Here is a 22,959-nt window from a genome sequence, read left to right as displayed (position 1 = left end):
CTACTGCCATGAAACTAAGGTCAGCTTTATTCCTAACAGCTTCAAAGCAAGATAAATGGATAAACAAATACTGTAATAAACATACCTTGGAATAGTCTCATCAGTTAAAAGAAAAAAAAACCTAATTACTGACACACGCAACAACATGGACGTATGACAAACATTACACTAAGCAAAAGAAGTCAGAACCAAAAAGAACACATGTGCGATAATTCCATTTACATAAAACTGGCAGAAGAGGCAAAATTATCTATAGTCACAGAAAATAAATCAGTGGTGGGAAAAGGGAAAGGACTGCAAAAAAGCAGGAGTAAAGTTCTGGGGGTGATGAAAATGTCACATATCTTGATTGTCGTTATGGTTACAGAAATAAATACACTTCCCAAAACTTATCAAGATGTATACTCAGCATGAGTATACTTAAAATGAAGGCATTTTATTGACTATAAATTAAACCTCAAGAAGTTAATTTTGAAAAACACTAAGCTTACTAAAAGTAGACTGCCTCCTCAGAAAGCAACGCATTGCAAGACTAACATTTTATATTTCCTTTATGTTAAACTGCCTTTCTTTACATCTATTAAAAAAGATGTTAAATAAAGTTTTGGATAATATTCAAAACTGAGAAACACTGTTGAGAACTGTGCCTTCTTATACAGTTCCCATTAACCACATGTAGCTAAATCAATTAAAATTTAAAATCTAGTTCCTCCAAGAGGGAGAATAATTTTACAGTAGTCAAACCTAACAAAGTACAAGTCAACCAAGTATCAAAGTCAGTATTAACAGTAATAAATCATGTTGACAGTATATGCTCTTGATATGATGTGATGAAATGGCACTTTACTTCTGTGGTCTTCCTCCCAAAAACCCATGACCCATAACCAGGAGAAAATCATTAGACAAATTACAGTATCTACTTGGAAGAAGCATTCTACGAAACACTTAACCAGTACTCTTCAAAACTGTCAAGACTGTTAACAACAGGGAAGTATGAGAAACTAACACAGCCAAGGGGCGCCTATGGACTGGATATGTGACTAAACGTAATGTGGTATCCTGGACAGGGTCCCGAGACAGACAGACAGACTAGGGAAACTAAGGAAATCGAAATAAACCTAGTGAATAAGCAATACCGGCTCCTTAGTTGTAATGCACGACAGTAATGTAAGACGTTAACAATACAAAAACTGGGCGTGGTATACTATGGGAGCTCTCTTGTACAGTATTCTCAATTTCTCTGTGAATCTAAAACTGTTCTTTTTAACTGGAGTATAACTGCTTTATAATGTTGTGTTTTAGTTTCTGCTGTACAACATAAATCAACTATATGTATACATTATCCCCTCCCTCTTTACAATTATTCTTAAAAATAAGGCCTCCAAGGGAATTCCCTGGCAGTTCAGTGGTCAAGACTCCGAACTTCTACTGCAGGGGGCATAAGTTCAATCCCTGGTCAGGGAACTAAGATCACGCATGATGCACAGCCAAAAAAAAGTTTTTTTAATTAAAAAAGTAAAGCCTACTGAGTTGTTGCAATAAAAAAGGTTTTCTGCATTTAAAAAAATGCAGGTTCCCTCAGTCACACTAACCACGTGTCAAGTGCTCAACAGTCGCATGTGGCTAGTGGTTACAGTACTTGACAGTGGGGATTTACAGAACATTTCTATCACAGCAGAAAATTCAGTTAGACGGTGCTAGTGTAGAAGACTATTTTTAATGGGACAAATACAGAAGAGTATTTTATAACTGCCTACAACTTATGAACAGATCTACATCTACCCAGAATTAAAACCCTCACTAAAATCTAAACATCCTCAATATGTTTATTACAGTTTCTAATTCAAACAATTACTTTTTGAAAACGCTTTTTAAAAAGTCAATGTAACATAAACACTGAAAAATGTTTCACTCCCCAGAGCGCAATTCTCTGAAACTCTTTCAAGATATCCAAGATGTCAAATCTGTTAATTTTAAGATATTCTCTGCACTTTTCATTATGTTGGCACTGCACCAGTCATGGGTAGAACTGTTGACAGCTTTAGCACCATTCAAAGTAACGGCACCAAACTGTGCTAATACTCACCATGTTCTTCACTGCCACGCGCCATATATTCCCGAGAAAGAAAAAAGCCGGGTTTGCTTAACTAAGAATGCCCTTAATAAGGCAGCAAATGCTGCCAATTAATCTTGGTTCCTGTGTACACATCTTTTTAATATTCCTAATGTGATGAAATGAGAAGTATACATGAAGCACTTCTGCTGCACGCCACCGTCTCCAAGAAAGGCACTTAGGTGCCTTTGAGTTACAAGCTCAACTACCTACTTCCGTTCATGAAACATATTGAGCTGAAAGGGCTGACACACAAATAAAACCATCCAGACCTAGGTATATACCAGACACTGTTTTCAAAAATGAACAAGGCGAGATTGTCCTGCCAATTACAAAACTTAAGCCTTTAAGCAAAAGTTAAGATTTTAGAAAACTTCTATTCACTACCATGAGTTTGACAGATTTTTCTAGTATTTATACTTTCCAATAAGTAAAGGATTTTCTGATGCGTGTTGATATTAATGAGTGTGGAGCGTTTGATACTGTGTAATATATTCATTTAATGAATGAAATAGACCAATAGATTTTAATGTAATGGAATATAAAAGTGCACTGATATATAGTAATTCAAATTTCACAATGCAACTAACCTTTAAAAACTACTAGCTATCCAATTTTAGTGTAATATCAATGAAAATCTGCAATTACCTGAAAAAGCTCTTAAAATATTCCTCCCTTTTCCAACTACATACATGGCTTCATGAGGATGAATTTCCTTCATATACTTCAACTAATGTAATAAACAGCAATGGACTGAATGCAGAAGCAGCTATGAGAATCCAGCTGCCTTCTACAAAGTAAGACATAAAAAGCAATTTTTAAAAAGGGAAAAGTGTCACTCTTCTCAGCAAATTTTTTAGAAATGTTTTAGAAAACTAGTATTTCTCATTAAAAATATACAATGATAACATGTAAAGAAGTTATTGCTATTTTTAAATCAATAAATCATTTTAAATTTCTTAATGTGATAAAGATAGATATAACTGAAAAGCCAAAAGCTCTCTGGGTTCCTCTAATTCTTACAAAGGTAAAGGAGATCTAAAATCAAACAGTTGAGAGCATCTATCTCAGAGAAAGAGGAAAATATAACACAACAAATATATAAATTAACTTAAAACAGACGAACATACACTTGAAAGCCTATCAAGAGAAATAAAACATCCCTGATGACAAGAATACCAAGATCCAAATGGACACTTCAAAAGTATCTCAGGTTAAAAATGTATTTTTCGAAAGACAGAGAAACTTTTCACATTCTGAGGTTTACTTATATGATTTCTTTATTGCCTCTACCACTAGGCTTTAAGACCCACAAGACAGGACCTTGAGTGTTTTGCTCATCACTATGGCTAGCCCAGCACCTGGAACAAAGCAGGTATTCAAATAATTTGTTGGATTGAAAACAAAACAAAAAAGACAAAAGACTTAAAAACAGAACTCACTGAGGTCTCTATTCAAATTAAAAGATGACACTTGTACAATCAAAATTTATATATCTGCATAGTAATAACAATTATACCCACTACCAATCACTGAAAGCCTATTTATCAACACCACATGCCAGGCACTGTATTGCGCATTTTAAACTTTTAATTCCCAAATCACTACGGGATATATTTTCCAGTAAGGAAAACAAGGTTCCAAGAAGTTAGCTTCTTTATCTATAGCTACAAGTAGTAAGCGACAGAAAATTAAACCCACATTTCTGTTTAATGGCCACAAGCTTTTTCTCTGCATACTGACACAGTGTTCAATACTGCTTATAGTTACTTTCTTCCTCCCATTTCCTTGCAATTTTCAGAGTTGTGGAAGTAACTTTTTCTCCTTTCCCCAATCTCCCACTCTGTCCCACTATCACTATCCTCCACTATCCTTCCTTCTCGTCACTCAAGCAATACAGTGAGCCCCTCTGCCCTCTGCTTGAATGCGTACATGCGCAGTGGTGTCGGACTTTTTGAGACCTCATATCCTGTAGCCTGCCAAGCTCCTCTGTCCATGGGATTTCCCAGGAAAGAATATTGGAGTGGGTTGCCATTTTCTTCTCCAGGTGATCTTCCCAACTCAGGGGTTGAATCCATTTCTCCTGCATCTCCTACACTGGCAGGTGGATGTTTTACCACTGAGCTACTGGGGAAGCCCCAAGCCCTGTGGCTGGGGAAGAATACATATTCTCATAGTACACTATCAGAAATTTCATTAACAATAGCAGAACTAATAGATTAAAAAGTGTCAGATTCTAGAACATGAATTAAGGCTCTCTGACCTACCGATCTCGCAAGATGGCTTCATCCAGTCACTCAATTAGCCATGGTCTGGGCAAAAACCATCTCAATTCCTAAGGGGCTAACCATGAAATCCCCTGGATGTAACCATCTCTTTAAGGATTGAACCAAGATTTACCAATTATTAGGTACCAAAACAATACCTCTGACAATTCTGTCAGTCTCTGCAACCAAAGGACCAATACTGAAGAGGCTAGAGCTCCCAAGACTTCCTCGAGGTTCAGAACAACTAGAATAAAAAGAGCCTTGTTCTCAAAGAACACTCTAGGCACAGTATCACCACACAAAAAGCTATTACTGTTACTGTCATTTTCCCCACCTTGTACTTCTGAATAATATATAAATGTTTCTTTTTTCCCCCTTTTGGTGAAAGGAGAATAAAATTAGCAACTAATAAACTAGTCAAGAAAAATTACAATGCCATAAACATGACCATGTTATCTGATAATCTCACCACAAGCCAATCTTTTCCAGAGAGGGCTCCCCAGAGCCTGCGAAAGTTTTACACTTTTTAAGCCTCACAAAGCCCTGAACATGCTTTACCTCAATATCTATATTATAAAGAAAATGAACAATATGAGAAAGGACTCTTCTACCTTAAAAATTAAGTTAGCAGACTTCCCTGGTGGCATAGTGGGTAAGAATTCACCTGCCAATGCAGGGGACAGGGGCTGACCTCCAGTCTGGAAGATTCCGCATGCTGCAGAGCAACTAAGCCTGTGTGCCAGAATTTCTGAGCCCCTGATCTGGGGCCCAGGAGCCACAACTACTGAAACTGGAGCACCTAGAGCCCACACTCCCCCAACGAGAGAAAACAACACAATGAAAAGCCGGAACACCACAACGAACAGCAGCCCCTGCTCTCTGCAACTAGAGAAAGCCCACACAAAGCAACGAAGACCCAGCACAGCCAAAAATAAATAAAGTAGCACCCTAAAAAAAATTTTTTTTAATTTAGCTGCAATCTGCTAAAGAAACCTTGCCTAAACAAAAAAACACATATCATAGGAAGTCACATTTGTGGTCTGTCACTCCACACATCATTCTCTAACATGTCACTTTTAATAAAAGTAATCCCTATCCTTTTCATCAAAATCTTGATATATTAATTTACTAACACAACAAAATCTGAGTAATAAAAAAATGACTTAAGCAATTAGCTATCACCAAGTACATACATACAAGCTACAAAATAAATAGTACTTCTAAACGCTCCACTAAAAAAAAGTTTTTCTTCAATACTTAGCAACTCTAGTATACAAAAACACATAATACAAATTTATGCTGTCTCCCTGATCCTTTCCCAAAAGTGAAAATCCCTGCTACCACTCAAATGTGAATTTAGATTCATATACAGAAGTCCTACCCTTCAAATCCTCTACGGACTTCCTCATATCCAAGTGTTACTTAATACTATAAAAAGTACACATAAATTAAAATTTATAAAAGCAATCAATGTAAACTAAATAACCACTTTATTTTTCCAAACTAAGCCTCGTATCTGTTTATAGTTATTTATAAAACCTTTATCACACATGATCCTCTGAACCCACAAAATCAAGAAATTTTGTTAAAACATTGCACTTGGAACCAACTGTTCCAAGAATGGTTGGTTAGACCTACTAGGCCTCATTAACCAAAATATACACATGTATTTTAACTCTTCAGGACATGTAAATTAAAACCACCAAGATAAATACAGGAAAATTTTTGAGGAAAAGGGAAAACATCTAGAAGCTTCTGTGTGATTCTGCATAGAAAAGGCAACATTCCACTTTTTCTGAGACATGCTGCCACTCTTAGCAGTGGGACCTTTCAAGACCTCAACCCCATGGCCATACTAACTAGACCAATGATGGAAATTTGGACCAAGCTCAATCTATCAAAATTTCCCTCTCAGCAATCTGAAAAGGGGACACTGAGCTAGTAACCATTTGGCTAGTGACACTAGAGCCTGAGTTTATATATGTGGCTCCAGGAATGAGGTGGCAATTTTCTTTTGTGTTTGCTAAAGCAGAAAAGGCCAGAGTGTGGAAAGACAACTAATGCAAGATACAAAGAGACATGAGATGTACCTACTAGCCGGCAAGGAGAAAAGTGCTCTCTGGACTACTTTGTCTCCTGAATGTGTCCCAGTTCCTAGTTCATGTCCTTCATGAAGTTAAGTGCTCTTGAGTTCCTTAATACACCCTCTTACCTCTCCCCTCAGAGGACTCCTCTTCCTGTCTTATGTCATCGAAAAATCATTATGATACTTTAAGACAAATTCATACCAGCATCAATGCAGAAAAGGTATGATTATTCTTATTTATGGTTCATAAGGGATATGAACGGTACCAGAGAAATTGCTTATATTTACTACCTGTAAGTTCAGGAGAAATAATAAGAACAAAAATAACCAGAGCCTTAAAAGCAAAAATTCTCCACGTAAAGCCCTCAGTTTTGTGCTTCCCTTCAAAACTCACCTGTTCAAAAGTTCTGCTGGTTCACAGCAGGAAGTTTGAGCAGACTTTGTTCAGGTCCTTTTAACACTGTAAATAATAAAAATATCACAGTAAATGACCCAGCAATCTCTTAGGAAACTTTAAAAACACAACTTTTACTAGGAATATGCTTTGTAAGAAATGGATTCCAAACCTGGTTAAAATATTATAATTACCTGACATGCTTTTCATCCAGAGTCCCTGTCCTAAACTCTAAATAGTCTCTCTCAGTAGCTCTGGAATACGACTGAAAAATATATTTTTTAAACCAAAGTTCTAAGTGATTCTGATGAAGCTAATAAATGAGCACCACTATAGGGTTTCAGGAAATTATTCCTTGGCATTTTCATTCAAAACTACCAAATATCTGATAGAAAACTGACAGCTAGCAAGATGGCAATACAATATGCATCCTATCAAATAATCAATGAGCCCAAGATGTATGACCACTGCCAAAATGTTCAAGGAGCAAAGCTCCAGGAGTGCCTTCAGCTGCAAAATCAAAACCTTCTTTTAACGCTCTGATGAGACAATATCTTAAACATCCACAAGACAATGATATTTCAAGTGACAAACTGAAACAATAGCTTCAAGAGATTTCTTAGCTAAATTCAAATGATGATTTGAAGGCTGCTACTGAAGAGTCAAAAAATAATAATTAAAAATTAAAGTTGACAATTTTACTGTCAAGCAAGAAAGCAACTTGAGAAAGCCATTTTCATCTTTAATTCTGGAAAAAGGCAGCCATGTTACAATGTCCAAAAGGTCATTTAACTTTGTCTACTGCACTCTACATTTTATAAGAGCAAGCAGAAGCAAAAGAGGGGAGAACTAGGTAACAAACCCTTCTCTGGGCCTAACTCAAGAGAACAAGCTCTAGTGTATCTCCTATTTTAGTATAAGTATAAACAAAGTTCAACTTCAAGGAAACTCTGTAGTTAACCAGAAAATATAAAATTGTGTTCCTTACTTAATTGCTTGAGGTGAGGAAGCATATCATACTTTGAAAGTCTTTTTATAAAATTAATTTTGGCTACAGGATAATATTCTTTTGTTTTTCAAATCTCCCCTCTTCTCTCTCAACCTCAAATAAAATTATGGGCAATTCAAGAAAGGTAACATTTTTGTATTCCTGTGTAATTAATCTAGTATATTTCTCAGTCATGTGAGAGCATAAACAAATGGAAAAAATGCAATCTTGGTCAAGAAATAATAGGAGTCTAACTAACTTGTATGTGTTGTATGTCTACTTATATTTTTAAAGACATGCAATTCTTCAGGGCATTAAAAGTGAATGGAAATCCTAAGACCTGATCACCATAAAATCTAGTGGGGGTTAAGGGGAGGAAAAAAAAAAACACACTTGGGTTCAGAGTTGTAACAACAATGGTCAAGTAATAAGGCAATTCAAACTGCTGAAGAAAAACAGACATTGAACTTGCCTCTAATATACCAGGATTAACACCAACATAGGCTGGAGATTCAACCTAATGAGACTGGTCCCACTATAATCTATAAGAGATAGGATAAAACAGAAAAGTACCAAAAATTTAGTCATTAGAGGCTAACGAAGAACTACAAATGAAGTCAGTCTTCAAAAATGGCACAAATCAAAGATCCTTCAGAAGAGCAAAGATAAATAAGACAGTAATAATCTCAGCATCCAAAATGGTTCCCCCAGATAGCAATCACTACCAATAGTGTCATCTTCCAATGTGAAGGTCAAAAAAAAAAGACATGTGGAATATTAAAATGCAGAGTCATGAGAGCAAATGAACCCATATGACATCAAAGACATAATCTGGAACTGTCATTTCAAAAACTCACCAAAGGAACAAAAGAGAGAGAGGCAATTTGTAAAAACACTACCTCCTCCTGAGCATCACTATCCCTGAAGCTGTAATTCCTAACGACTCTTGATTTTCATGCAAGCCAAGACAAATTATTTTACATATATGCAACTCACCAACAAAAGCATTTCAAAATCAAAATATTAAATTCCTCAAGTGAATTAAAATGAAAGAAGACATTTGTGAGAGCTCAGTAGTAAGAATATGGAGATAAATTGAAAGAAAATCAGGAAAAAAAAAATTTCCAAAAAAAAAGTCTACTAGCATAAAATTACTGAAGAACTAGTCTGAAAGATCAAAGTTGATGAACAAATAACTCAGCACAAAAAGTTTTACACATGTAAGATGCTATAAAAGATACACAAACAAATTAGTGGACCAGTCCCTGAGGAATTTAAAACCAGGCTGGACAACACAGAAGAGGAATTCTTTACCATTAAAAACGTGAATTAAAGCACTTCTTCCAGGATATATTTCTTAATGATCTGTGTCTAAATTTCAAAGGAAATTCATTTCTCTACATTTTCAAATAGTCTGAAATATTTCAAAGACCCTCTTTTTAGAAAGCAATTTCTTTTGAAAAATCCTTTTAGGCAGGTCATCATCAATCTCATTTTAAAACTTTTGAGAAAGCTATTTCATGACAATTTCCTGAAATATATGAGCCCCCTCAATTTTTCCAAGTTGGGGCAGGGAAGGATGTCCTGCTGGGGGGAAAGGGGTGGGCACACTGGCCCAAATTTCCAGATTCTGACTTCCAAGAGTCACAGAGGTGTGGAAAAAGACTCCAGGACAACTGAACAACTCTACTCATCAGGACCGATGAGCTGGCACACTTCTTCTACTAGGTTCCTTGTGATTGTGCCTCTCTGGCTAGACTACCTCGGGACCTTCCCAGCCACACCTGACCAGCTCACTTCAGTTTCTACCACAGGGTCTTTGCCCTGATTCCTAGCCTGGGGCATTCCTCCTCCACAGAGATAGAGATTAGCTCCATTACCTGTGTTAAGTCTTTCCTCAAATATTGGTTTTTACCCACCAAGGCTTTCCCTGGGCACTCCACCTAAAATGAACCCCTCCCCCAACTCCCTATTATCCATTACCCTGTCTGATTTTTTCCCACATTACTTATCACTACAGTATATCTTACCTAAAAGTATGTATTTACCTGTCTAGGAATGAGGTCCACAGAAACAGGAATTTTTGGTCTGTTTTGCTCCCAGCACCTAATAGTGTTGTACGATCTCAATATTTTTCAAATAAATTAATGCACAAATGACAGAAAAAATGAATGGAAGCACATAGTACCTTCTCCTTCCTCAGTTTCAAAATCCTAAAATGTACATAAAAGGCCAAGTACGGAAAAGGTTCAAAGCTTTTTCTTCGCTAGTGAATCACGACCATTACCTGTGTATTTCCCATTGTTAAATGTCTGTGTGACATTAAGGACTGTGTGACATTTTTCCAGATACATTCCACTTTTTAAACTTTTTTCTAGTGTCTTCTACTGAAGTCAACATTTGTTGGGACAGAAATGTACATGTTCCACTTTGAGCACTACACTAACTAGCTAAACGCATAAAAACATCAAGGAATGAGGCAACATATTTGTGTTCGAAATCAACAAACTCTGACAGGCCAGAGCTGCAAACACTAGGATAAAAGTTAGTGTTCAAAAACGGTGACAATTTTTTTTTAATCTAGAAAACCATTAGATTCTAAAAAGGAAATACTATATAAGGGAAAAATATCTTCCATGCATACACACGGGGAACCAAAACTGCCTGTAATCCAAGGTATAAAACACCGAGTAAGTATAATCCAAGGTACACAATACTGGATAAGAAGCTGGTCACTGGTTCCCGGCCTTCCTCAATCTCTCCTAAGTTAAACTGAAATACTTACCTTTCTTACACAGAAAATAGATGTGCTTACTTACAGAGAAAATAGATGTGCTTAGGTGTTCTTTCAGGGAAAAAAATAATTTTTAAAAAAACAAAAACCCACAGTGCTAGATAAATGCAAAGCAACGTTACTGCTTCCCGAACACGGTCAGACAACCCGCTTCTCTATACCCTCTTCCCTGGTCGCTTGGTTTATGTTTCAGCAGAAAACTGAAATAATTCTGAGTGTTTTCGTGGGGAACTGCTGTCACTCAAGGCTAATGCCCATTTCAACCTGATGTGAAGGCTCGGGTCCCAAAGCTGCCATGGGTTCTACTCTTCCCGACCTCCGTCCCAGGTTCCGATCATGGCTCCACCTTGGCTTCGGGCCTGGTCCAGACCCAGTCCTCTCGCCGCGGAAGGAGTCTCCCCAGTGCAGATGCTCGGTGAGGCGGGCAGGGGCGCATCTCCCCGAGGCCAGGTGTGGGGAGGAGCGCGAGCAGGAGCAGCTGTCTGGCCGCAGCAGCTGTTACCCCGGGCACCCCGAGGCTGGGCGGGCGGCTGGCCCGGAGGAGCAGGTAGCGGAAAGGCGAGCCCTCTGGCCCTGAGCGAGCCGGCCTGACACTGTCCACCCATCACCCTCCTCCCTTCCTCGGCTCCCCCTGCGATGCCAACGGGCCCGGGAGGAGGGGACTCCCCAGCTCGAAGGCAGAGACGCGCTAGGGCCCGGCGTGCCCCCAGCCGTGGAGGCGGCTCCCTCAGGCCCCGCACCTGACCTGTCCGCTCGCTTGACGCCCCAGCCGGCCGAGGCGGCTGCCGGGCGGCCTGGGGGTGTCCATGCGGCTGGCCCGGGTCGGGCTGGAGCGGCGGGGACACCAGAGCGGGCGGCAGGCCCAGGAGAGCCAGGCAGGCTGGCGGAGCCCAGGCCGCGGAACGGAGCCGGGCAAAGGGAGTGAGACCGAGTCGCTGGTTACCTGCGGTCCGGGACAGGGGAGACTCTCGGAACCCGTCAGTCCTCAGCCTCAACAACACAAGATGGCCGACACGTCGCCACGCACGTCACGTGACAGCGCGCTGGCTGCGCCACGCCCCCCGCTCCGCCCCGCCCCGCCCCCCTCCCAGCTCTTCCAGCCTCCCACGACGTCCTTCCTTTCCGCCGCCACCCTCCTGTCTTCTTCGGACACACCCCTACCCGAGCCCCGGATGTCAGGCGGGGGGAGGGCGGGGCCGCGGTAGGGCGCAGGCGCCTGCGAGTCCCTGGGCCAGAGCTCTCCCTGCTTGCCCTTGAGTTGAGTGGAGTTGGTGTCCATAGTTGGATGTGGGCCAGTCGCCATGTGACTCACCGTCGTGTGTGCCCAGTCCAGAGCCCATTAGCAGTTCAGAAAGCTCTGCATCGTTTAGGAGCTGATTTTCCACAGCACAACTTTTCCACAGGTTTTCGTTCCGCGTTTTCCCTGCTCATTAGCCATCCTAGAGAAAAACGGGGACGTAATACGCTGAAATTCAAAGCAGTTTGTCTGCTTGTTAACGGTTCTGGTAGAACTGGGAATTCATTCTAGAGTCTTGGAATCTGACAGCTGGGGAGGACTTTAGAGGTCCAGTCCCTCCTAGTGTGTCTCGGGCTATAACTCTTCCGCCTAGATATCTCTTTATTTGCGGATTGCCAGGTAAAATACAAGCCACCCAGCAGCATCACGGACATACACTAAAGAATTATTCACTGCTTTTTCTGAAATTCACGTTAAACTGGGTACCCTGTATTTTTATTTGGTACATAAGGCAACTCTACCCTTCTCAGGTCATCCCATTATTTCCTTGTGCTTTCATCCTCTCCCTTATTTACAGGATCCTTCCTTTTACCTTTTAAAATACTCAAGTATCTTTCATCTTACAATTGAATGTTAAAACCTCCAATTCCCCCTACAACAACCTCCCCACCTCTTTGTTCCCTTTCAAAGCCAAACAGCACATGGGACTTTTCCTGGTGGTCCAGTGGCTAAAACTCCACACTCCCAGTGTAGGGGGCCAAGGTTCAATCTCTAGTCAGGGAACTAGATCCTGCATGCTGCAACTAAGAATTTTCATGTTGCAACTGAAGACCTCACGTGACTCAACTGAGACCCAGTACAGCTAAATAAATACTTTAATTTTTTTAAAAGTCAAAAAAAAAAGCACAGAAGAGGTGTTTTTAAGTACTTCCCTGATTTCTGTGCCTAGCAAGCAGTTATCAGCCATTCTAATGTGGCTTCAATCCTGACTGTTCACCCATTGCTTGCTCAGCCTACAAGTTGATAACTGGAGTTTTTAAGTCCTTATCATTTTTTTTTTTTTTTTTTTTCAGTCCTCATGTTAACTCAAGGGCTTCCTCAATGGCTCAGCGGGTAAAGAATCTGCCTGCAATGCAGCAGACACAGGAGTTGGGGGTTCAATCCCTGGGTCAGGAAGACCCCAGAGCAGAAAATGGCAATGCACTCCAGTATTCTTGCCTGATAAATCCCATGGACAGAGGAGCCTGGCAGGCCACAGTCCAAAGGAACGCAGGGTCATAAATGACTAAGCAACACACACGCGCACACACACGACTTGACTTGGTTCTTCCCCATTTTCCATGTCATTGACCACTCCCTACCTCCTCAAATACTTTATCCGTTCACCTTTATGCTCTTACTGCTCAAAATATGATCAATGGACCAGCAGTATCAGAATCGCTTGGAAACTTGTTGAAACACAGAATCTTAAACAGGTTCTTCACAGTTCCAATCTGCTGAACTCTAGAATCTCTATCATCCACATTGTCCCCCTTTCTTTCCTCTATCTCCTGAGTTTAATGCTCCAGATATGACTATGTATGAAAGTCCTCAAATATGCCAGTCTGTTTTAGCCTTTGCACATGTTTGTTCCCTCTTGCTATGATGCCATTCCCAATACTTACTCCACTTTTCGCCAACAGGCAAAACTCCTGCTCGTCTTTGAAAGCCAAAATCATGTGTTACTGATGTGGCTTGTCATGCCACATCTCTGAGGCTATGCCATCTATGCGTGTAATTTTATATATGTATAAAATATATATACACAAAATTTTATATATATTTAAGGTATAATTTATATACAGTAAAATTTAGCATTTTAAGTATGCAGTTTTACATATATATTTAAGGTATAATTTACATGCAGTAAAATTTAACATTTTTAGTATACAGTTTTGCAACTTTTGAAAATTTATATAGGTGTGTACAATTACTACTAAAATCAAGGTACATAATATTCCTATCTCCCACAAAATTTCCCCAAATGACCCTTTGTAGTCAGCCCTAACATCCACTCTCAGCCCCTAAAAGCATTATTCTGTTTTCTGTCCTTATAATTTTGCCTTATGGTGTCATATGAATAAAGCCATAGAGCATATAGCCTTTTGAGACTGGCTGCTTTCACTTAGGGCTTCCCAGGAGGTTCACTGGTAAAGACCTGCCTGCCAATGCAGAAAACACTGGAACTATGGATCAGGAAGTAGCAACCCTCTCACTCCAGTATTCTTGCCTGGAAAATTTCATGGACGGAAGAGCCTGAAATTCAGTCACACTACTGCAAGCTTCAGTACTTTCTTCTGTTTCATTGCTGAGTAGTATCTCATTGTATGTATGCACTATATTTGTCCATCCATTCCTCAGTTGGATATTTGGGTTGTTTTCTCTTTCATGCATTGGAGAAGGAAATGGCAACCCACTCCAGTGTTCTTGCCTGGAGAATCCCAGGAACAGGGGAGCCTGGTGGGCTGCCGTCTATGGGGTCGCACAGAGGAGTCGGACACGACTGAAGTGACTTAGCAGCAGCAGCATGTGAAGAGGTTATGAATAAAGTAGCTATATTCACATGCAGGTATTTGTGTGAACAAAGGGTTTTATTTCACTTGGGTAAATACCTAGGAATGAAATTGGTGGTTATATGGCAAATGTTTGTTTAACTGTATCAGAAACTGCCAAATCATTTTTCAGAGTGCCTTAGACATATTTGTAACCCAGTATAAGCTTTCAGAGAGCAAGAAACAAAGTTAAGACATGATAATGATGATGATCGGAGAAGGCAATGGCATCCCACTCCAGTACTTTTGCCTGGAAAATCCCATGGACCGAGGAGCCTGGTGGGCTGTAGTCCATGGGGTCGCTAGAGTCGGACAGGACTGAGCGACTTCACTTTCACTTTTCACTTTCATGCACTGGAGAAGGAAATGACAACCCACTCCAGTGTTCTTGCCTGGAGAATCCCAGGGACGGGGAAGCCTGGTGGGCTGCCGTCTCTGGGGTCGCACAGAATCGGACACGACTGAAGCGACTTAGCAGCACCAGCAGCAATAATGATGATGAGGAAAGCTAACAAAAGTCCCCAGCTTTTAACCATTATACATACTGTATTGTTCAACTTTGCATCCTCAGCAGCTGGCATTGTCCTGGCACACAGTAAGCACTCAAAAAATATCAATATCAATATCAATCAAATAAATTCTTGATTACCTACTCCTCAGGAAGGGCACTTTTCTCCTTTCATTCTCTCTGTCTCTCCAATGTTTCTTCCAACAGTAGTTTTAAAATGACAGCAGTCGACTCACGTCTGCCTTGTTGTTGTTCAGTCACCAAGTCGTGCCCAACTCCTTGTGACCACATGAACTGTAGCATGTGATCTTCCCTGTCCTTCACTGTCTCCTGGAGTCTGCTCAAATTCATGTCCATCGAGGCAGTGATGCTATCTAACCATCTCAGCCTCTGCCGCCCCTTCTCCTTTTGCCCTCCCTCTTTCCCAGCATCAGAGTCTTTTCCAGTGAGTCGGCTCTTCACATCTGGTGACCAAAGTATTGGAGCTTCACTTCAGCATCAGTCTTTCCAATGAATATTCATGATTATGTCTGCCCTAGTCATTGTATAATAACAAAGTTTCGGGTTTATTATATCATTGATAGAAACAGAGAAGTTGAAAATAATAGATCATTGGTGGGGAAGGAGTAAGGAGCTTAGCTCAAAATGAATTTAATCTGAAATGAACACAGGTTGATTAACTGTGACAGATTATATTTTTCTTAAGAAAATACATCTGTTCAACATACTCTTCTAGAACCTACCCACTACCCTCTCCAGATGTTGCTGTTTGTTGTCTGACTCTTTGTGACCCCATGGATTGTAGCCCACCAGGCTCCTCTGTCCATGGATTGTCCAAGCAAGAATACTGGAGTGGGTTGCTGTTTCCTTCTCCAGAGAATCTTCCCAACACAGAGATCGAACCCATGTCTCCTACATTGCAGGCGGATTCTTTATCACTGAGCCACCAGGGAATGAGAGTTTAATTCTCCTCAATCCCTTATAACCAGTAGACCCTGGTGGAAGTGGAACAAGACGTCTTCCAATACTAAATCATAAAGGTGATGGAGCTTGTTTGCTCACAGTCCCCTTTAAGGCAAGAGCTGGTGTAAAATAATAATAATAATAATTTTAAAAAAGAGCTGACAAATGGTAAGTCCAAATGTCCTGAGGCTGCCATTTTGGGAGGAAGTCCAGCCAATAAGGAGAGACCCAAGTAACTGCCCAGATCAATAGCGAAGGTAAAGTCCCAGTATCAACAACCAGACATTTGAGTGAAAAATGCCACCAATGATGCCAGCCCCAGCTAAGTCATACCCAGGCATCCAAGCCCAGGACATCATGAAGCAGACAGGTATCCTCACTGTGCCTTGTCTAAATTCCGGCTCCACCAGATCCATGAACATAATAAAATGGTTGTTTGAAGCCACTAAATTTTGGAATAATTTGTTACATACCAATAGTGACTGGAGCATATCCTTATGGATTGAGTTGTGTCCCCCCCACAAAAGATATGTTGGCCTCCAAACCTCAGAATGTACCCCAGAAAGTGACTTTATTTGGAGATAGGGTCTTTGAGGTAATCAAGCTAAGATGAAATCATTAGGGTGGACCAAAATTCAGTATGACAAGTGTCCCTATAAAAAGAGGAAATTTGGGGACTTCCCTGGTAGCTCAGTGGTAAAGAGTCCACCTGCCAATGCAGGAGACGCAGGTTTGAATCCTGGTCCAGGAAGATCCCACATGCCCCGGAGCAGCTAAGCCCTCGTGCCGGAACTACCGAACCCATGTGCTGCAGCTACTGGAGCCCTTGTGCCTCGAGCCTGTGTTCCCGCAACAAGAGAAGCCACTGCCACGAGAAGCCCACCCGCCACAAGTAGAGAAGTCCCCGCTCACTGCAACTGGAGAAACACCCACGCAGCAACGGAAACCCAGCACAACCAAAAATAAATAAATCAGTAACCTTAGGTTGGTTTGTTTGTTTTAAAAGAAGAAATCTGGGCATATCCCTGCTGGTCCGGTGGTTAAGAATCCACCTTCCAGTGCAGGAGATGCGGGTTCAATCACGTGCCATTAGGCAACTAAGCTGGAGAGATGCAGCTACTGAGCCCACGGAGTCTGGAGTCCGAGTTCTACAGCTAGAGAGAAGCCCAACAAAGATATCATGTGATCTAACAAGACCCCATGCAGCCAAATAAGTTAATAACAAAGAAAATAAGCTAAAAAGAGGAAATCTGTACACAGAAATGTATAGACAGAGCACTCCACGTGAAGATGAGGTAAGAATCAAATGATACTTCTATATCCCAAGAGACACCAACGGTTGCCAGCAAACCACCAGAGGCTGGGAGAGAGGCATGGAGCAAACATTCTTCTTCAGCCCTCTGAAAGAACCAGTCAGCACCTTGATCTTGAATTTCTATCACCCAGCACTGTGAGACAATGAATCTCTGCTAAGCCACCCAATTGGTGATACTTTGTTATGGCAGCCCTAGCAAAGCAGTGTTAGTTGCTCAGTCGTGTCCGACTCTTTGAGACCCCATGGACTGTGGCCCACCAGGCTCCTCTGTCCATGGGATTCTCCAGGCAAGAATACCAGAGTGGGATGCCATTATGGAATCATCTAAAATTTTAAAGAGACCGTTTGAAATGAAGGAGATTTAGAGGCTGCTGCTGCTGCTAAGTCGCTTCAGTCGCGTCCGACTCTGTGCGACCCCACAGACGGCAGCCCACCAGGCTCCTCCGTCCCTGGGATTCTCCAGGCAAGAACACTGGAGTGGGTTGCCATTTCCTTCTCCAATGCATGAAAGTGAAAAGTGAAAGTGAAGTCGCTCAGTCATGCCCGACTCTTAGCGACCCCAAGGACTGCAGTGCACCATGCTCCTCTGTCCATGGGATTTCCCAAGCAAGAGTACTGGAGTGGGATTTAGAGGCAGTCAGAACTAAAAATCTGAGAGTCACCCATGGAGAGGAGATCTGTGAAACCTTGGGGAATTACCCATAACCAGCAACTGTAGAGAGGAAAAGCATGGAGTAAAGGCAGGCTCTAAGGAAGAAAAAGTGTAGCTGGTAGACAGAGAGAAGTTACAGGGAGGACCGGGTTAGAAGCAGGAACCAGTCTCAGAAGAGAGGGAGGAAGAGATTGGCTGGCAATGCCAAATCTGTAGCATTATCAAGGCATCTGGGACTGGGGATTGGAGGTGTGTCTGTGGAGCAGAGAGTACAGAGGATTAGAAAAGAGTCGGTGATGAGGAAGGGAGGGTGCAGACATTTGGAAGTGGATAAAAAAAGGAGGATGGATGCATTAGTGGGGAAGGCAGTGCCACTCAGATTGGCGCCCTAACTTACACAGCTGAAAAGCAAAGAGGAAACACGAGGAAGAGAGTGCGGGAAGAGAGCACAGCAAACAGCAAGGAAAGATTGCTCAGATGATAACTATGGAAACAGATCCATTTTTATGTTTGAAAACATTTTTATTCTAAAAGTACTTGCATATTTAAACTTTTTTTAAAATTTCCAACCTCCAGATGTACCAAGAAAATTAAATCATAAAAACGATCTTGGAATATGATAAACATTATCTTTTCATGTAAACACCCCACAATGTGTCCCAAAATGGTATTTGCTTTCTCCTGAGTCTTGCATATTGAGGATTTCATATTTTTGCTGTCCCAAAGAGTTTCCACATGCATGTTCAACTGCTCTTCTCACTTTCTTTGCAGTCAGAGAGTCCCTTTTCTTTTTTAGTAACTGTTATTAGCAGTTGCAACAGTAAAGCAGTATGTGTTTACAGTTTAATACTTTTAAGAATTCAAAAACATATAACAGAAAAAATTTAAAACCCTCTCAAACTTAGGTTCTTTCCCTAGGAAACTCAGGACCCTTAGGTTCTTTCCCCTCTCAAGTAACCCACTGATGACAGTTTCCTGTGTGGCTTTCTGGTTGTGTAAGGAAACAAGCATGATGCACTTCTTAATTCTCAGTACCACCGAGAGCTGAGGATACAAGCAGTTGCCTAAAATCTACTTGGCACTGACCTCATGCAGCTTAGCCGACGTGGGCAGAGACATGGCATTGTATCTCTCATGTAAAACAGAACAGAACACCTGAGTGGCACTGTGTTTACTGCTCTGCTCCCAGCCTTTCTCCAAGAATACATCCTGGAGTCCTCCACATTCTTTTCAGTGTCTGCCTAGCAGTGATTATTTACATGGATGGAGGAGGGCATGGCACCCCACTCCAGTATCCTTGCCTAGAGAATCCCATGGACAGAGGAGCCTGGCAGGCTACAGTCCATGGGGTTGCAAAGAGGCGGACACGACTGAGCGACTAAGCACAGCACACATCAGAATACACTTAACTGATCCTCTCCTGATAGACACCCTGATTGTTTCCATTATATTTGCTATAACAAATAATGCAATAATAAATTTCCCTTTAAGTATACCCTTATTCATGTTTATATTTACCTACAGGATAAACTCCCAGGGGTAGAATCCCTGGGTCAATGCTCCTGAGTGTCTCTGCAGCAAAATACAGGGCTGGAAGAAGCACAAGCTGGAATTAAGATTGCCGGGAGAGATATCAATAACCTCAGATATGCAGATGACACCACCCTTATGGAAGAAAGTGAAAAGAAACTAAAGAGCCTCTTGATTAAGATGAAAGAGGAGAGTGAAAAAGCTGGCTTAAAACTCAGCATTCAAAAAATGAAGATCATGGCATCTGGTCCCATCACTTCATGGCAAATAGATGGGGAAACAGTGGAAACAGCAACAGACTTTATTTTCTTGGGCTCCAAAATCACTGCAGATGGTGACTGTAGCCATGAAATTAAAAGACGCTTGCTCCTTGGAAGAAAAGCTATGACCAACCTGGACAGCATATTAAGAAGCAGACATTACTTTGCTGACAAAGGTGTGTCTAGTCAAAGCTATGGTTTTTCCAGTAGTCATGTACATATGTGAGGGTTGGACCATCAAGAAGGCTGAGCGCCAAAGAATTCATGCTTTTCAACAGTGGTGTTGGAGAAGACTCTTGAGAGTCCCTTGGACTGCAAGCAGATCAAACCAGTCAATCAATCCTAAGGGAAACCAATCCTGAATATTCACTAGAAGGACTGATGCTGAAGCTGAAGTTTCAATAGTTGAGCCACATGATGTGAAGAGCCGATTCATTAGAAGAGACCCTGATGCTGGTAAAGATTGAGGGCAGGAGGAGAAGGGGCTGACAGTGGATGAGATGGTTGTATGGCATCACTGACTCGATGGACATGAGTTTGAGCAAGCTCCGGGAGATGATGAAGGACAGGGAGGCCTGGCGTGCCACAGTCTGTGGGGTCACAAACAGTCAGACATGACTGAGTGACTGAACAACAACAATCTCTGCAGCAGACACATGCCTTTCATTCACAACTGTTCTGCATCTGAAATACTTTTCCATGTTTGGGGAAAATAAGAATCTTGGTGGGAGACCTCCCCTTACAGAAGACAGGTGGTCCAGATACTAACCCTTCCCACCCCCAACACGTGGGTTCCCCTTTAGACTCTGAATCTGGACTAAGCACCTGCAGAAGCCGGGCATCCCGAAGATCTTATCACCCAGGGCAGTGGCACCAGGCCTGCCTTGTCTCCATGGAGCTCTTCTGGCTGTGGTCCCCAGACACCTGGCTTCCTGCCTATTTCCTAAGCCTAATCCCCCAAACCGGCTAGTGATTCTGTGAGCCTCTCAAAGTCTTTTCAGGAAATTCTCCTTCTGCTTAAATCAGTCTGCTTAGATTCTGTTGCTTGCAATTAAGAATCCAGACTGATTCTGTAGCAGTAAGCCTTCACGATGGCTCCCAGTGTTTCCTTCCAATTGAGCTGGACTGTGTAACCAGTAGGATATTGTGGGAACGACAGAGTGTGATTTCCAAAGTGAGGTCTTAAAAGACATTGTGGGTGGCTTACACCTCTAGTATCACTTGCTTTGAGAGAGACCAACTGCCATGCTGTGAGGACACTCTGACCGTCCAGCGGAGAAGTCCACTTGCCAAGAAAACAGGCCTGTGGCCAACAGCCAGCACCAACCTGTGAATCACATGAGTGAGTCACTTTAGGGATGGGTCTTCCAGCCCCAGTCAAGCCTTCAGATGGCTGCAGCCTCAAGTGACATTTTGACTGTTTATAAGAGACCCTGAGCTATAAACCAGCTAAACCACTTCTGAATTCCTGACCCTCAGAAAGGGTGTAGCATAATAAATGTTAATTATTGATTTCAGCCACTAAGTTATAGGTGATTTGTTAAAGCAGAAATTAATGACCGACACAGATACAACTCAATTAATTAATTTACTTGACTGCATCAAATCTTAGCTGCAGCATCAGTTCTTTAGTTGTAGCATGTGGGATCTAGTTCCCTGACTAGGGATCGAACCCAGGCCCCCTGCCATGGAAGTGTGGAGTCAGCCATTGGACCACCATGGCAGTCCTCTCAATTCTAAATTTTAGCAGTCTATCAGATTGCCCTTCAAAAAGACCGCAGCAATGTGTACACCCACCAGTACCATGTAGCAGAGTGCCGAAAGTGATTGGTTTTGGAAAGGAGAGGAAAGGAGCAGAGATCCTAGATAATGTCCCCTCCCCAGTGCCTTCCTAAGTGGGCGGAATTATACGTTTGGTCCCCTACGGCCACCCTACCAGTTAGGCTAGTGGGCAGGGATGTGGCCAGAATCTGGCCTGGTGTACAAGCAGGGCCAGAAAGGAGAAATCTGAGCAGGGACAAGGCCACACTTGTCAAGTCACACGATCCGGCCAGGAGGGCTCAGCAAGTGTCAGCTGCAGGGGTGTGGCAGCGGAGCAGGCAGATAGGCAGAAATCTCCCCAGGCTGTTTGGGAAAGGGAACTTCAGAAAATAGAGAAGCTGGGTAAGTGGGTAACTGCTTGGGGCCAAGGCAACAGCCAGGACTGAGCACTTCCAGGCAGGAGACATAAGGGATATGGATTCGATCCTGGATTGGGAAGATCCCCTGGAGGAGGAGATGGCATCTTCCTCCAGGATTCTTGCCTGAAAAATCCCGCGGACAGAGGAGCCTGGTGGGCTACAGTCCATGGGGTTGCAAAGAGTCAGATACAACTAAGTTTCTGAGCACATACAAACTAACCTGGAATCTCCTGCACGTGACCTTAAAGACCCAGAGCTCAAGAGGAGACAGAATTGTAGCAGGGGAAGCTAGAAGCTGGAGCGGGACCCATATGTCCTGAGCACTAAGTAAATGCCAGACATAGAATCTTCCAGGTAGACAACCACCATTCCCATTTTACAGATGAGGAAACAGAGACTCAGCGAGGATACAGTACCAGCCTAATTAGTATCTGATTGCAGCTCTTATTACATCACACAGTCTCCAGGGTAGAGGCAGAGCTGACTTGTTTGCTGGTGTTCCCTACGGCTCAAAGGAGAACCTTGGGGAGTAGACTTGTCACCTTCCAGTGAGACAGATGTCTGCACAGTCTCTGCTGTCCTGACTTTCAGAGCTGTTCCCTCAGGCCAGGCTCCCATGTCAGGCATCCAGAAGGTCCCTGAGTCAGTGGTAGTGGCCCTCTCTTGTCCATCTGTCTGCTCCAAAGAACCTGGTACTTCCTTGTGAAACAAACGTGCCTGTGGGGGGTGGGCGGGGTGGGGGGGACACGCTCTCACAAGCCAAGCGACCTGTTAGGCTTGCAACAAAGGGTAAGGCAGAGTTTCTGCCCTTCAGAGAGTTCATAGTCCAAAGAGTTCAAAAGTCCAAAGCGTTCAAAAAGTCCAAAGAAGGAGGAAGGAGGAGAGGGATGGGATGAACTGGGAGGTTAGGAGATGACTGGGAGATTGGGATTGACATAGATACACTACTGAAACTACATATAAAATAGATAGATTAACAAGAACCTGCTGTATTGCTCAGGGAGCTCTACTCAGTGCTCTGTGGTCACCTAAATGGAAGGAAACCAAAAAAAGAGGGGTTATACCTACAGGTGTAGCTGAT

At 42.2% G+C, this 22,959-nt stretch overlaps 1 protein-coding gene across 9 annotated transcripts in view; it reads right to left on the bottom strand.

Moving 5' to 3' along the window:
* GIGYF2 (GRB10 interacting GYF protein 2) overlaps window positions 1-11,672 on the bottom strand; it is a 127,491-nt gene extending 115,819 nt beyond the window's left edge. For 7 of the 9 annotated variants that reach the window (XM_070368487.1, XM_070368490.1, XM_070368492.1 and 4 more), the window contains exons 1-3: window positions 11,586-11,672; window positions 8,321-8,390; window positions 6,861-6,926 (exon numbers count right to left, since the gene is read on the bottom strand). The gene's annotated coding sequence lies outside the window, so the exon portion shown is untranslated. The other 2 variants (XM_070368489.1, XM_070368488.1) reach the window with 2 other exon arrangements.
* Window positions 11,673-22,959: the final 11,287 nt, after the last annotated feature.

This window comes from Bos mutus, chromosome 3, assembly GCF_027580195.1.
Source record: "Bos mutus isolate GX-2022 chromosome 3, NWIPB_WYAK_1.1, whole genome shotgun sequence".
Lineage (NCBI taxonomy): Eukaryota > Metazoa > Chordata > Mammalia > Artiodactyla > Bovidae > Bos > Bos mutus.
The sequence above is the reverse complement of the archived record's forward strand: the minus strand, read 5'-3'. Positions and strand labels throughout refer to the sequence as shown.